At 31.6% G+C, this 15,208-nt stretch overlaps 1 protein-coding gene across 3 annotated transcripts in view; it reads left to right on the top strand.

Moving 5' to 3' along the window:
* The first annotated feature begins 3,268 nt into the window (after window positions 1–3,268).
* kcc (solute carrier family 12 member kcc) overlaps window positions 3,269–15,208 on the top strand; it is a 72,324-nt gene continuing 60,384 nt past the window's right edge. The window contains exon 1 of one of the 3 annotated variants that reach the window (XM_075308763.1): window positions 3,269–3,904. The gene's annotated coding sequence lies outside the window, so the exon portion shown is untranslated. The remainder of the gene's footprint in view (window positions 3,905–15,208) is intronic. The other 2 variants (XM_075308765.1, XM_075308764.1) reach the window with 2 other exon arrangements.

The raw sequence follows: 15,208 nt of genomic DNA, 5'->3' as shown, positions 1-15,208 counted from the left end.
TTTGAAGACATCAAATGACGTTGAGCCATCGAAAACAGGAGTTTTGATTTTTGAGCCCTCAATGACGCGCACTGGACCACCTTTAATTTCCAGCTCTGACATTTTTTTCTCGATGTGCAGAAACTTCTCATCATGAACCATAATTTTCTCATCCACAGAAAGAACTTTCTTATCCAATTCCACAATTTGATTTTCTATATGGTCCACACGTTTTTCCATGCCTTCAGAAATTTGTTGTAGTTTTTCATTGAGAATTCTAGAATTTTCGTCGAATTTTTCTTCCAATTTTCTTGAACTTGCTTCCATTTGTAGGGCATTTTCTTTCAGCAATTTTCTAGAAGTTTCTTCCATTTTTCTAGAATTTTCTTCCATTTTTCTAGAATTTTCTTCCATTTTTCTAGAATTCTCATCCATGATTTTCCTAGAGTTTTCCTCCATCATTTTGCTCAAAACACTGAGCATTGATGTGTAGTCCACAACACTCGAAGCCACAGACGGAGTTTCTATACTGCTGGTATTGACGAGTATTGATTCATCAATGTCTTCCTTATAATCAAACTCATGCGTCGCAATGTCAATATTACGCCGTTCAAACTCTTCCAGTAGACGCTTTTGAAGCTGGGCCTTATTGCCTGTTGTCGGCAGCTCCAGTTTGCTCAATTCCTTTTTTAGGTCTTCCACTCGAAGCTCATTAAACTTCATTGTAGATTTTTTTCGTTATTTCACTTCCGACACCAATTGTTACGTTTTTATATTTAGGCGTTTTTAATTACCCGACAATTAAAACACAGTTCTTTTAAATAACGACAATCTACAATTTATTTACTATGACTTCACACTTTACAATTCGTTCACACTGAAGTTATTCGTTTGACGCTTTAATTAAGACTCACTCGTTAGCAGCATGCGAGCGCTTTTATAAAGGGTGATTCTTTTGAGGTTAGGATTTTCATGCATTAGTATTTGACAGATCACGTGGGATTTCAGACATGGTGTCAAAGAGAAAGATGCTCAGTATGCTTTGACATTTCATCATGAATAGACTTACTAACGAGCAACGCTTGCAAATCATTGAATTTTATTACCAAAATCAGTGTTCGGTTCGAAATGTGTTTCGCGCTTTACGTCCGATTTATGGTCTACATAATCGACCAAGTGAGCAAACAATTAATGCGATTGTGACCAAGTTTCGCACTCAGTTTACTTTATTGGACATTAAACCAACCACACGAATGCGTACAGTGCGTACAGAAGAGAATATTGCGTCTGTTTCTGAGAGTGTTGCTGAAGACCGTGAAATGTCGATGAATGAAATGTCGCAGCAATTGGGTTTGTGTTATTCGACCACATGGAAGATTTTACGCAAAGATCTTGGTGTAAAACCGTATAAAATACAGCTCGTGCAAGAACTGAAGCCGAACGATCTGCCACAACGTCGAATTTTCAGTGAATGGGCCCTAGAAAAGTTGGCAGATAATCAGCTTTTTTATCGACAAATTTTGTTCAGCGATGAGGCTCATTTCTGGTTGAATGGCTAAGTAAATAAGCAAAATTGCCGCATTTGGAGTGAAGAGCAACCAGAAGCCGTTCAAGAACTGCCCATGCATCCCGAAAAATGCACTGTTTGGTGTGGTTTGTACGCTGGTGGAATCCTTGGACCGTATTTTTTCAAAGATGCTGTTGGACGCAACGTTACGGTGAATGGCGATCGCTATCGTTCGATGCTAACAAACTTTTTGTTGCCAAAAATGGAAGAACTGAACTTGGTTGACATGTGGTTTCAACAAGATGGCGCTACATGCCACACAGCTCGCGATTCTATGGCCATTTTGAGGGAAAACTTCGGAGAACAATTCATCTCAAGAAATGGACCGGTAAGTTGGCCACCAAGATCATGCGATTTGACGCCTTTAGACTATTTTTTGTGGGGCTACGTCAAGTCTAAAGTCTACAGAAATAAGCCAGCAACTATTCCAGCTTTGGAAGACAACATTTCCGAAGAAATTCGGGCTATTCCGGCCGAAATGCTCGAAAAAGTTGCCCAAAATTGGACTTTCCGAATGGACCACCTAAGACGCAGCCGCGGTCAACATTTAAATGAAATTATCTTCAAAAAGTAAATGTCATGGACCAATCTAACGTTTCAAATAAAGAACCGATGAGATTTTGCAAATTGTATGCGTTTTTTTTTAAAAAAAAGTTATCAAGCTCTTAACAAATCACCCTTTATATGACGGTGTGGCAATACGAGAACATTCTGGTAGCACTACAATATTCTGGCAACGCCAGAACATTCTTAGACAATGCTAGAAGGATCTACGACCATTAAGTAATTCGTCTGGTGGCTGCCAAACACATACACACTCACATAGATATATGCTCGCATTACTACAACAACAATGACAATAGACAATGAGATGAAATGAGAAAGCAAAATAACAAAGCAAAGGGGTTGTTATTCTATGAGAGAGTAAGAACTAACATTTCGGTAAGCAAACAAAAGAACATAAAAGAAATTCAGGAAAATACTAGAAAATGAATAGATGATTCCAACAAGTGATAGCGAAATTTTATCGTTACAATTTGAAATTTTAAATTAACGGAAACTAAATAAACTTATATCTATAATTATCAAATTCGTAACAATATTAAGACATTTTCTTCAACAAGTGAAAAAAATTAATAAAATTGTCGAAAAATATTCACTTATTTTGTGATATTGGCGCTTATAATACAGTTTAGTTAACATTTTCTAAAATTGCGACAATATAGTTTTTTCTTTCGTTCAGTATGCATTTGTTTAATATTTAAAAACAAATGTGTCCTAAATTCCCCCACTGTGTTCCGCTATCATGGAATGCAGTGGTATTACGCTACCGCTACATTATCAACGTCTATCCTTACGTCGTTGCGTTTTCAGTCCATCTATCCATCTGTCCACACGTCAAGCATTCACCCAATGCTGCCTTGCATGTCTTTCACCCGTGGCGGCCACGGTCATCGCCGTGATAGCCTTCGCTATAGTCGCTGACGAACCCCTTTCGCGACAGATACACAATTAATCGCGATGTTTGTAAAAATGTTTTTGGTCATTCGTTATTCTTTTTGTTTTTGATACATTTTTTTTTTAATTTCCAGTAAGTAATGTTTTCGCGCTCGAGTGTGTGGCGGTCGTATGGTCTTCCTTAGTCTTCGTTGCTTCTTTTTCGATTCGTTTCAGTTCTGTAATTATTGTAGTAATAAAACAACAACAATAACAAAAGCTAGCTAGCAGCATTTTATTTGGCTAACTATTTAGACCTAAATCTAAAAGCTAAATAACGTCATCATATCAATACCGACCAACCGGCCGACCGATAGTATTCACTTGGACATATGTACCGTCTTTCGATACAGTTGGAAATTCACTCACTCATTCGCCATCATAGTCATCGGTCGATGTTGTGGTCGTTGTCGTCGTAGTCACCATCGTCGTGGTCGTCGGTATTTCGTATTACTCATGCGCTTTTCGAAACATTAGTTTTCGCGTAGACGTTCGTTTGAAAAGTTGCCTTAAAAAAATAAAATAAAACTAAAAATATTAAAAAAAAAATAAATAAATAGATATATAATTGAAAATCCAAAAAAAAAAAAAGAATTAATGAAATACAATGTAAAGTGTTTAGAGATTTAGTAACGAGTAACTTTAGTACCCACCGCCCAACAACTTCTAGGCAATGCAACAAATATAAAACAAAAAGTAAATTTATTTAAATAAAATCCAAACAAAATCCATTTTTGTAGTGAGTTCTATTATAAAGTGCTGATTTTGTGAAAAGTGACCATTAGTATTAATTAGCAATCTGAAGGACTTTTTTGTCGACTTGCCACCTTAACGCTACGCTAGCTGTTCTGCATGTAACAAGTAAGGCTAAATCCTTTAGTATTTAATCTAGACTATCTTTGGTAATGATTTATGATAGCTTCTCCCTTTGGTTCCTAGACAGAAATTGACCAATTACAGTGGTTTAGTTTTGTGTCTGTGTGTGTGTGTATGCTCGCTTCATATCCATGGCACTATTTTTTTCGCAATTCTTGCGTATTTGAGCAATTTACAATTTGCCTCAATTGATTTCAATAAAAAGACAATGAAAAGCAACGTCAATTATACGCCAGGAATAAATTCAGTGATTTTTGTTTTAGGTAGCACATCAATCGCTATGTCAGTGAAACATTCCATCGCCTCCAGTGTCCATATCTCTCAATTTACTAAACGGAAATATGATTCGCATTGATTGTTTACTGCATTCACTGTGAAGGTTTCCTATGATCAAGACTAGATTGCAACAAGGGCTGAATAGAAAAAAAAACACAAACAAAAAATCGATACTCATCCAAAAGTAGCTTTTTGAAGCATTGTGAAAGAACAGGATACCTTCAAGGAATATTGATTGGAATATAAATGGCTAGAGGTTAGTTTTCTGTATTACCATCAAGGGCTTGTGTGCTATCTTGCAATTTACAGTTTTTATTATCAAGTCCTTGGACTACGACGACAATCCACCACAATCAACAATTATTCCGTTTTGGCGGTCATATATCCATTTGCTATTGTAGGCGGGAATAACGTTACAAGCAAACACACATACGCACTCACACCCACATTTTTTCACTTCCTTGTACAACACAAATAATGTAAGGTAACAGGACATGACCTATGATGGGGGAGTATTAGCTAACGGTAAATTCTATTTTTGATACTTTCTTTAAAAAATGTATGAACAAAATTCGAAATTTTTTATCAGAAATTTACACTTTAAAGGATACACAGCAAAAATGTAACCTGGGGGTTAATAAAAAATGTAATGTTTAATTTTCTTCTTTTCGTTTGATTCTATTATTATTTACCTGTAATGGTATTTAAGGAAGATGTTAAGGACAAATTTCTTTATAATAATGTAACTTTAACTGAAATAAGGTTTATAATCTGTGCTTCAAATTTTTTCATTGAATTTGGGAAATTTTTGTCCCTTCGTTAATGAAATAAGGAAAATTTTCATTAAAGTAAAAAAAAACATTTTTGATTTAAATTAATTGATATATTGAATTGATTTAGATAAAAACGATTAAAATATAGGATAAGACATATTTTGAGGATATTAAATTTTTTGGGATTGAAGGAAACATTTTGTACTTTGAAATATCTGTTACAATTTGGATATTTTAAAGTAGCATTTATTTATATTATTATTAATATACAGCAAAAGGAAATTAAAATTTGATAAATGAGATCTGTATTCAAATTTTATTTTTTTACCAAAGGGAAGGTTAAAATCTTTGGATCCAGTTTACTGTTTTGAGTGTATTAAAGAAAAGATGAATTGATTTGAGTAGTGTTTAATATATTAAATAAAAATTCTTTGAATCGACCGATTCTAAATTTATTTTGGTGAATTTTTTGTTGTTGTTTATTTATTTAAATTTACAATTAAAAACATAACAATAAATTTATTTATAGCATCAGCGCCTTTAAGACTTTTTTGAGGCAAGTTGGCAAGATAACAACTACTCTAAAGTTTTTAATTAAGTTTAATAGACGGAAAACATTTCGGCTGCTATTTTACTGCGCATGGACCTGTGTATACGGTCTCAAAAATTGAAAAATTGTAAAAATTGGCGTCTAAAGTAGATAAAGTAACTTTTTTGACAGTTTTTCAATTTTGAACTTAAAATTTTTCCTTCAAACTACGAAATATTCTTCAACAAGTGAAAAAATTATGAAATATTTACATTTGTAAATAGCGCCAGCGCAGGGGTAAAGTCTAATATATATATATATATATATATATATATATATATATATATATATATATATATATATATATATATATATATATATATATATATATATATATATATATATATATATATATATATATATATATATTTTTTTTTTTTTTTTTTGAATTTGTAGAAAAATACAGTGAAACCTCTTAAAGGTGGACACCCATGATCGTCTAAATTTGGTCCACATTTGAACTCAACAGAAATTGTGCCTTCGAGATGTTCAACAAAGGAAACGTGAAGTTCATCTATACACACAAAAAAATTTCACGAAAAATTTTCCAATTAAAATTTTAATTGAGTTTTAAAAAATATTCAATTAAAAATTTAATTGATTCAACAAATTTGTTAATTGAAACAAAAATCAATCACAAAAATAATAGTATCAATTAATTTTTTAATTGGATCAATTAACTTTTTAATTGACCTTCAATTAATTTTTTAATTGATACTATCATTTCCGTGATTGAAGACATTTCAATTAAAAATTAATTGGATCAATTAATTTCGTGATTGAATCAGAAATGAAAAATTTGTGTGTACGCAAAATTAAAATTTCTATAAAATAAAACGATAAATGTTATTGGGATTTAAAAAAAATGAGACTCGGCAATGCACGGACATTTTATCGATATCCAAGGAAAGGCGTTATGACCTCCCTTGGGGCGGTCACATCACCCAATTGAAGTTTGGGCTTTATGTCCTCCCCCGTCATAAGCAGTCATAAGCCCCATAAAAAAATGTTAGTGTTATGACCGTTGGAATATAATTGAATATAAAGAATACTTTAAAATAACAATATATATATATATATATATATATATATATATATATATATATATATATATATATATATATATATATATATATATATATATATATATATATATATATATATATATATATATATATATATATATATATATATATATATATATTTTTTTTTTTTTTTTTTTTTTTAATATTTCAAAAGCTATATATGATTACTTCATCTATCCATTAATTTTTTAAATATTTAATAGATAGATATGCCTCTTATTGACAAATATCGAATCCTGCTTTTCATATGCTGGAAGAAGAGGTAAAACTAGCATATCTTGGCTTCATCGTTTGTTTTAATTGTTTTAGGCTGGATCAGAATTTTTGACCATTTTTCTTCTCAGCGTACAACAGAAATAGAAAAGCGGCCAAAGTGGAACTACGAAGACATATTTGGATCAAAATTTTTGACCATTTTTCTTCTCAGCGTACAACAGAAATAGAAAAGCGGCCAAAGTGGAACTACGAAGACATATTTCGCTCCTGAAATAGGTCGGTTTAAACTCATAGACATTTGAATTTATATATTGAAACATAAAAATTCGGAAAATGATTTTTTTAACAAACCAGACAACTGCTGAATTGAAAATTATGTATTTTAAACTGAAAATTGGAACGAGATGATCGATGTACTGCTGATGGGTACGTGAAAAAAAATCGCGCACTATTTATTTCAAGTACCTACACCCAGAAAAAAGTGACCCCTTCTTTAAGTTAAAATGAACTAATTGTGAAGAAAGTTGAACTTCGTATAGCGCCAAAGACATTTTTATTTTTTTTTTTTGAACGATGTGATTTTCGTTGCAATTAGGTAGAATGCATTCCATATATTAGTTAACATTTTCCTATATTTATGTACCCTTATACTACAGAATGAAAAAATTTAACTGAATTGAATTCATATATGGAATGATTTTATTGAACATTTTTCATTAATTGGGACAAATCTTACATATTTGTGGTAAACCTTTTTACTTCAAAATTAGCCTTACCTTCGTTTTTAAATACAATTTTATTAATTTATATAGGCAATTTTTCTTCAATAAAATACACCTTTTAGTAATATATTAAATATATTTATTAAGAATCAACAGCATCGACTGGCCTTGAAATATTAGTTTATTATTCCACTATTTCCAATTTCCATGTAATATCATCTGTAAAACGCATTTTTTCTTCTTCTTGTACCTTTTACTTTTAATAAGTTGCTGCGTAACGAGTTTGTCCTCCTTTTACAATTTCAATACCTACAAATATAAAAAATCATAAACCAATTTTGTCACAAAAGGTTAGCGTCACTGAATGTTACCTGTTAATTGAAAATTCCAAAATGAAGACGAATGAAGTGGTTGTTAATCTGTTTTCTTTCTTTATACACCATTCTCACTAATTTAAAATAACAAATATTTTATATATTTTATGTGTTATTTATTATATTATTTTACTATATTATTTTTTAACAATCCCTCCGTATACCATAACAACGCGATTCCAACTAACAACTAAAAAAACAACCCACGCGCAAACATACCGATTACATCGATGACAGTGTTCGATTACAGATAGATAAAAGAAATATAGGAAAATTTCCTATATTCTAACAAGTGTGTATCCTTAAGTTTTAAAAGGATTGAATACTTCTTAGTAGTGTTATTCGTATGTATGATAAGCTTTCTATAATAAAGGAAGTCAGAATTATCATTTTATAAGAAATTTTACTAAATTTGAGGAAACTTGGTTTTAGTTCATATTTTGTTTATTTTTACGAATGCTTTGTTATCAGTGAAAAAAAAGTTTCTTGTTCAGTAGTAAATTCTTATACACAGCGAAGAAAACAGTATTAGTAAAATTCCATGCCTTATTCTAGTTAATGAACTATTCCTAACTGCTTCAGTTTAGGATTTTTTACTGAAGCAAGTAAATTTTATTATTTTAAACAAAAATTTAACTTAATGGAAATAAATTGGCTAAACTAAATTGATGAACATTTTTTCCTTTAGTTCCGAAGGCACTTTTCTTGGTGTATCAGCAGCACATCGATCATCTCATATCTTCCCAACTTTAATGTTTAGAACAAGATAATAAAATGAAAGTTGCTAGGATTTGAGGACGAACTGAATGTGATGAATTTAAAAAGGATTCTCGTGCGCGAATTCTTTTTTAAACTCATCACATTCAGTTCGTCCTCAAGTTCGTCTTATAGACCACAAGATCTGAACTGTCTTTCTAGTTACGACATTTTGAATTAAATACCGTACGTATTTAGTTAACCAAAATTGGGGATCAAAACTACTTCATTTAGGATAGTTTTTGATTTTTATTCCAATATCCATTTTACCCATAAAATATTGGGCGTTTTGACCGCCTATTTTTTTGGGACATATAACCGGGATGAGGGAGGACATACAGCCCAAACTAAAATTAGGCGATGTGACCGCCCCAATGGAGGTCATAACGAACAAAAATCATTTTGGGCGATATGTCCGTTGGGTGATATGTCCGGTCGCCCCAAGGAATACTGTAAAATATAGCGAATTTTCTCTTTTCTGCACTGAAAAAAGTATTGTCTTGAGGCCAAAGATTTCATGTCCTTAAAATACGAATGCGAATTTTGCTTAGCATAGAAGACGCATTTCTCTGATATAAAGTTTTTATCATTGTCCAAAAGTTGATAAACTTTTCAATGAAGTCGCCTTGTCCTTATAGTTAAGTGATTCTACTAACATGAAAGAAAATTTTGTTTTATTGAGGTCAACTTGGCTTTAATTCTACTGAAAAATTATTCAAAATTAAGGAAATCGTCTTTAAATTTGTTGACTTTTTGCATTGGCTACAAAGCTAAAAAGATATTTTTAAACTCTTTTTAGCTTTGTAGCCAATGCAATAAGGAGTTGTTTTAACGCTTTATTTTAAAGAGGTCTTTACACGGATCATAGCATAAGTTCTACTTGTAATCAAGTTTGAATTTGGACACTTAAGTTTTCGTTAACATGTTTTTAATGGACTTTGGTAGAAAATGAAGAAAAAAGCTTGAAAAAATAATAAACAAAAATTTGTTTCCTAGAATCAAGTACTCAAAACTCAAATTTAAAAGATAATTGTGTCTTAATTCTCCGCTTCTTTGGCTCGAAATCAATACCAAAATCATTAGCGTATAGATAAAATCTATGGAACCCGGCATGCTTTTTTAGTGTGGTATCCATCATTGACGCAGATATATTGAAAGAAGTCATAAGTCGAAATAATTTTGGATAAATTATGAAATTCATATTTTTCTATTACGATATATTTGTTTGTGTACTAAGAATGCAGTTCCATTCGAACCTGATTGAAGAAAACCTATATGTTTTTTAAAATTGAAAATTAATTTAAACGTCTAAAGTTACGTAAGGAGTTTACTAAGACTTTCTTTTAAATTTTCACACGCAGTTATTATATTATTATTAATTTTTATAATGTGCCTTTTTATGCCCATCATTAAGCCATACATGAGGAAGAGGTGAGATAGTAGAGTGTGTTTTCCACAATCATGGCATACAATCTGTTGCTGGATTCATTGACTGTATGCCCCACAATTTGGACTACAAATTATATTTTCATGTCCTTACAATGTACTCAATGGAAACCGTTCCCATGGAGTGCTATTACTGCAAAACATGACAAACATCTCTAGACTATAATGAACTTGGGTGACTTTAGAAATGTAAGGAGTTGAAGCGTTTACCTACCACACTGCAATGTTACACGCACACACGTAGGTCATGTAGTGCCATGTATTTAGCTTCCCATTGGAGCCAGTGACGTATACTTAATATTTTCTGTGTATGCGTGAGTCTGATATCTGTTTGTTAGTCGGTCATCGGCTCTATCACATGACATTAATGCGTTTCAGAATTTTATAGATAACTCCTAGGTGAATTGACACGAATAATCGTAAAGGGACTAACCTAATAATGCCATGAAAGGAAAAAAGGAAAACGAAACAACCATGAAAAGGCGGGAGTTAAAGATCAGCTATAGACACATATAGCCACGTAGGTATAAAAGCGTTGTGAGTGAGCGAAATATTTAAGGCCCGTTTTGGTAGGGGCCAAAATAACAGTACAATAAAAACCCAATATATAATAAACAATCATAAAAAATTCACTTCAACATAATGTCATAGAATTTCGATATGTCGGAACCAGTGTAGGATGATTTTGCGTAAACTGCAACAGCATATGCTTGAGAATAATGACTTACCATCACCGATCCAATTATTTTTTAATTGAAATGTCTTCAATCACAGAAATCACCAAAGTCAATTAAACAATTGATTGATCCAATTAAAATATCAATTGATACAAGAAAATTGTGTGATTGCGATCAATTAAATTGTTGAACCAATTAAATTTTTAATTGAATATTTTTTAAAACTCTATTAAAATTTTAATTGGAAAAATTTTTGTGATATTTTTTCTGAGTAGTTTCGATTACCAGATTTACATTTAATACTAGCTACTAACCAATTTGCACTAGGTTACATCGAAGATTATTTGGTAATGAAATGTTTTGCTGGGAATGTATACTCACAGCCCGTTATTTTAGGCTCACTTAGACTATTCAGTTCATTTTGATACCACAAGTGGTGATCTTCACTCTTATCAATGGAAGCTGGCCGATTCCATATACTCGTATCAATTATAAGAACCTCCTTTTAATAGCCGAGTCCGAACTCCATTTCATATTGCAGGGAAACAACTTGGAGAGGCTTTGAAACATTCAAAAATGTCACATTCATTACTGAGAGGGAATAATCGACGGCTGAAAAACTTTTTGGTGTTCGGTCAAAATGGGGACTGTACCCAGAACCCTTTGTGTGCAAGACGGGCATTCTTACCATTGCACCACCGTTACGATGGGAATAAAAAGTGGTGTACGGTAAAAAATCAGCAGAGTTTAGTGGATGGGTCAGTCATTAGTAATCCAACTAAACCAATTTGATCGTGCCGGTGCGTTACCATAGTTCATAATTCCCCCAAAATCAGATCGGCTCAATACATTGTATTGGTGTGGGATCGTCCTACCCTTCTTCAAAAAATCGATGTGGATCACACCTTTTGAACTCACAAAATTCAAATAGATCCAAATTTGCTCTACTGCCACAATTTTTCCAATTGACTTTTCTATAGAAAATTTTCTGAAAATTTTATTTCTATAGAAAATGTTCTCATAATTTTATTTCTATAGAAAATTTTGGTCAAAATTTTATTTCTATAGAAAATTTTGGTCAAAATTTTATCCCTATAGAAAATTTCGTCAAAATTTTATTTCTATAGAAAATTTGGTGAAAAATTTTATTTCTATAGAAAATTTGGTCAAAAATTGTATTTCTATAGAAAATTTGGTAAAAATTTTAGTTTTATAGAAAATTTTCTCAAAAATTTATTTCTATAGAAAATTTTCTCAAAATTTTATTTCTCTAGAAAATTTTCTCAAAATTTTATTTCTATAGAAAATTTTCTCAAAATTTTATTTCTATAGAAAATTTTCTATCATTTTACTATCATTTCCGTGATTGAACCAAGAACTTACTGTTCTTCCTTTTTAGTAGAAGTAGTAAATTTTCCTTGTTGGGAAAGTTTAAAATTCGACACATTTACAATTCTAGGGATATTTATACACCCAAAAAATTGAGCTAAAAGGAGAGACAATAATATATACTATTATAGATACTCAAATAAACTTTTAAAATATAATAATATAACATTTCCTTGGAAAAAAATTGTTTTCATATTAACCACAAACATTTTCAAAAAATATATTTTTTTAATTTGGTAGATTTTTGGTAAATTTTTTCGTCCGTAAAGGCCGGTACTCTGTTCGGTTTTCGCGTTGAAAGAAATAATTTATTTATTAAACTGATTTTTGTGAATTTATAACACAAAAGTGGATCTGATTATTATTTAAAAATGTAATCTGATCGATTGATAAAACAAAGTATAACATGGAGTTGTATTTCCATAATAAACTAGCAACCAACATTTAGCCGCTCCCTACTATATGGTTAGGTTAGGTTAGGTGGCAGCCCGATTTATCAGGCTCACTTAGACTATTCATTCCATTGTGATACCACATTGGTGAACTTCTCTCTTATCACTGAGTGCTGCCCGATTCCATGTTCCATGTTAAACAAGGGACCTCCTTTTTATAGCCGAATCCGAACGGCGTTCCATATTGCAGCGAAACCACTTAGAGAAGTTTGGAAACCCTCAGAAATATCACCAGCATTACTGAGGTGGGATAATCCACCGCTGAAAAACTTTTTGGTGTTCGGTCGAAGCAGGAATCGTACCCACGACCTTGTGTATGCAAGGCGGGCATACTAACCATTGCACCACGGTGGCTCCCATTTGTAATGTGAATTAAGAAATAATTTATTTATTAAACTGATTTTTGTGAATTTATAACACAAAAGTGGATCTGATTATTATTTAAAAATGTAATCTGATCGATTGATAAAACAAAGTATAACATGGAGTTGTATTTCCATAATAAACTAGCAACCAACATTTAGTCGCTCCCTACTATATGGTAGAATATAAATAATGTATATAACATGAAATTTAAACACAAATGTTAACAAAATAAAAGCTTTATTTGGTGAATTATATTTTACAATCGTTTCATTTGTACTGGGCATCGGGATAATTAACACAAAACATAATTTAAACAAAAGGAGGCACTGCAATTGATGTTCCAAAACAAGCATTGGCACTTCAACCAACATGTATAGTACCGAGGTAGCAATGAATGGAATCACAAGAATTATTTGCTATGTTCCAAAAAATAAAATGCAGCATTGTAAAATTAGTTTTTTAATTCCAAAGATATTTGCAAAATAACTTCGCCTGCTTCTTCTTTTTCAAATTAATTATTTTGTATGTGTGTGTGTGTAAATCGAGCCAAAGTCAACTTTTGAACTTCTTTCAAAATTTGAAAATCTTTATATCATTCGATTTTTGAAAAAGCAAACTTTTCAACATTTGTAATTATTGAAAAATTGGCTTTTGATTTCGCGATTTTTGACGTTTTTATATATTTCCAGAATAAAAAGAGCTAACTAACATTGCCCTTTCCATTCAGATTTTGGTCAACATAAAAGGTCGATTTTGTATGAAATTCGAAAGACGTTTTTGTAGACTTTTTGACAAAATATCGATTAGTTATAACTCAGCTGCCAATACGATATTGTGGATTTTTATTATCCTCCGTGCTAGACGTTTTTGAGTCATCTAAACATACACCTATACGAAATAATATAGAACGAAACTATTGCAGATAAGATTTCCCCTTATAATATGTAAATATTCAACAGAAGACGTTGCTCGCTATCGTATAGATTGACTATTATGTTAATCAATTCATCATTTAAAAATGCAAAATTATTTAAGAAGTAATTTAAATAAATAGCTAAATCGATTCTCCTAACACGTAAGTTTAGTGTAAGTTCAGTCCCTAAATGCACCACTGGTAAAAATAAAAAAGACCCTAGTGGAGCGAATAGCGAGTGTTATACATGTATTTAGTATAAGTATGGGTTCAAGGTGCCACAGAATGAATGACAGATTTAATTTGTCGCCAACCCTCGATGAAGGATTAGAAATTAGGAAATGAAGACATTGTCTCTATATACTTAAATAAACAAACAAACTAACATGCATACGATATTGAAAGACAAACCACCTACACACACGTATGGAAATAGACATTCATTCTAGTTGGAATATTGTGCCACTATCATTGGTGACCATACCGAGTTACTTCAGGTACGTCGGCTTGCGTAGGATAGGGAAAACACGCAATTACATTTCATTCTTTATTCCTAATGTTAAGTTATTCTCTAGCGTAAAGATGGAAACGCAGATTTTCTCATGTGTGGAAATACAATGGAGCAACGAATGTCATTATATAAACGAACTAAAAGTAAAGAAGAAAACCTTTGGCGCCAAATCATTACCATTCTTTTCATTCTTACCCCTTTTGGGAAAGGTACGAAAATTGTCTTTGGCGTTAGTTCATATTGAACTTATGTGTACGGTCATTGAACTTCATAAAATGTTTGGGACATATTTAAAAATAGGAAAATATCATTGGGCTGTGAAAAATTTCGAAAAAAAATAAAATTTAAGTACAAGAAAATATATTTTTTTCCAATAAGAATAAAAATAAAAAAAAAACGTTAATTTTTGCGAATTTTTTTTCAGCGTATTAAGATTTTAATTAAACAAGTAAGGAAAGTCTAAAGTCGGGCGGGGCCGACTATATTATACCCTGCACCACTTTGTAGATCTAAATTTTCGATACCATATCACATCCGTCAAATGTGTTGGGTGCTATATATAAAGGTTTGTCCCAAATACATACATTTAAATATCACTCGATTTGGACAGAATTTGATAGACTTTTACAAAATCTAAAGACTCAAAATTTAAGTTGGCTAATGCACTAGGGTGGAACACAATTTTAGTAAAAAAAAATATGGGAAACATTTAAATCTGAAGCAATTTTAAGGAAACTTCGCAAA

This window comes from Haematobia irritans, chromosome 5 (assembly GCF_050003625.1).
Source record: "Haematobia irritans isolate KBUSLIRL chromosome 5, ASM5000362v1, whole genome shotgun sequence".
In the NCBI taxonomy this organism is placed as follows: domain Eukaryota; kingdom Metazoa; phylum Arthropoda; class Insecta; order Diptera; family Muscidae; genus Haematobia; species Haematobia irritans.
Note: the sequence above shows the minus strand (reverse complement) of the source record. Positions and strands in the feature narration are given on the sequence as shown.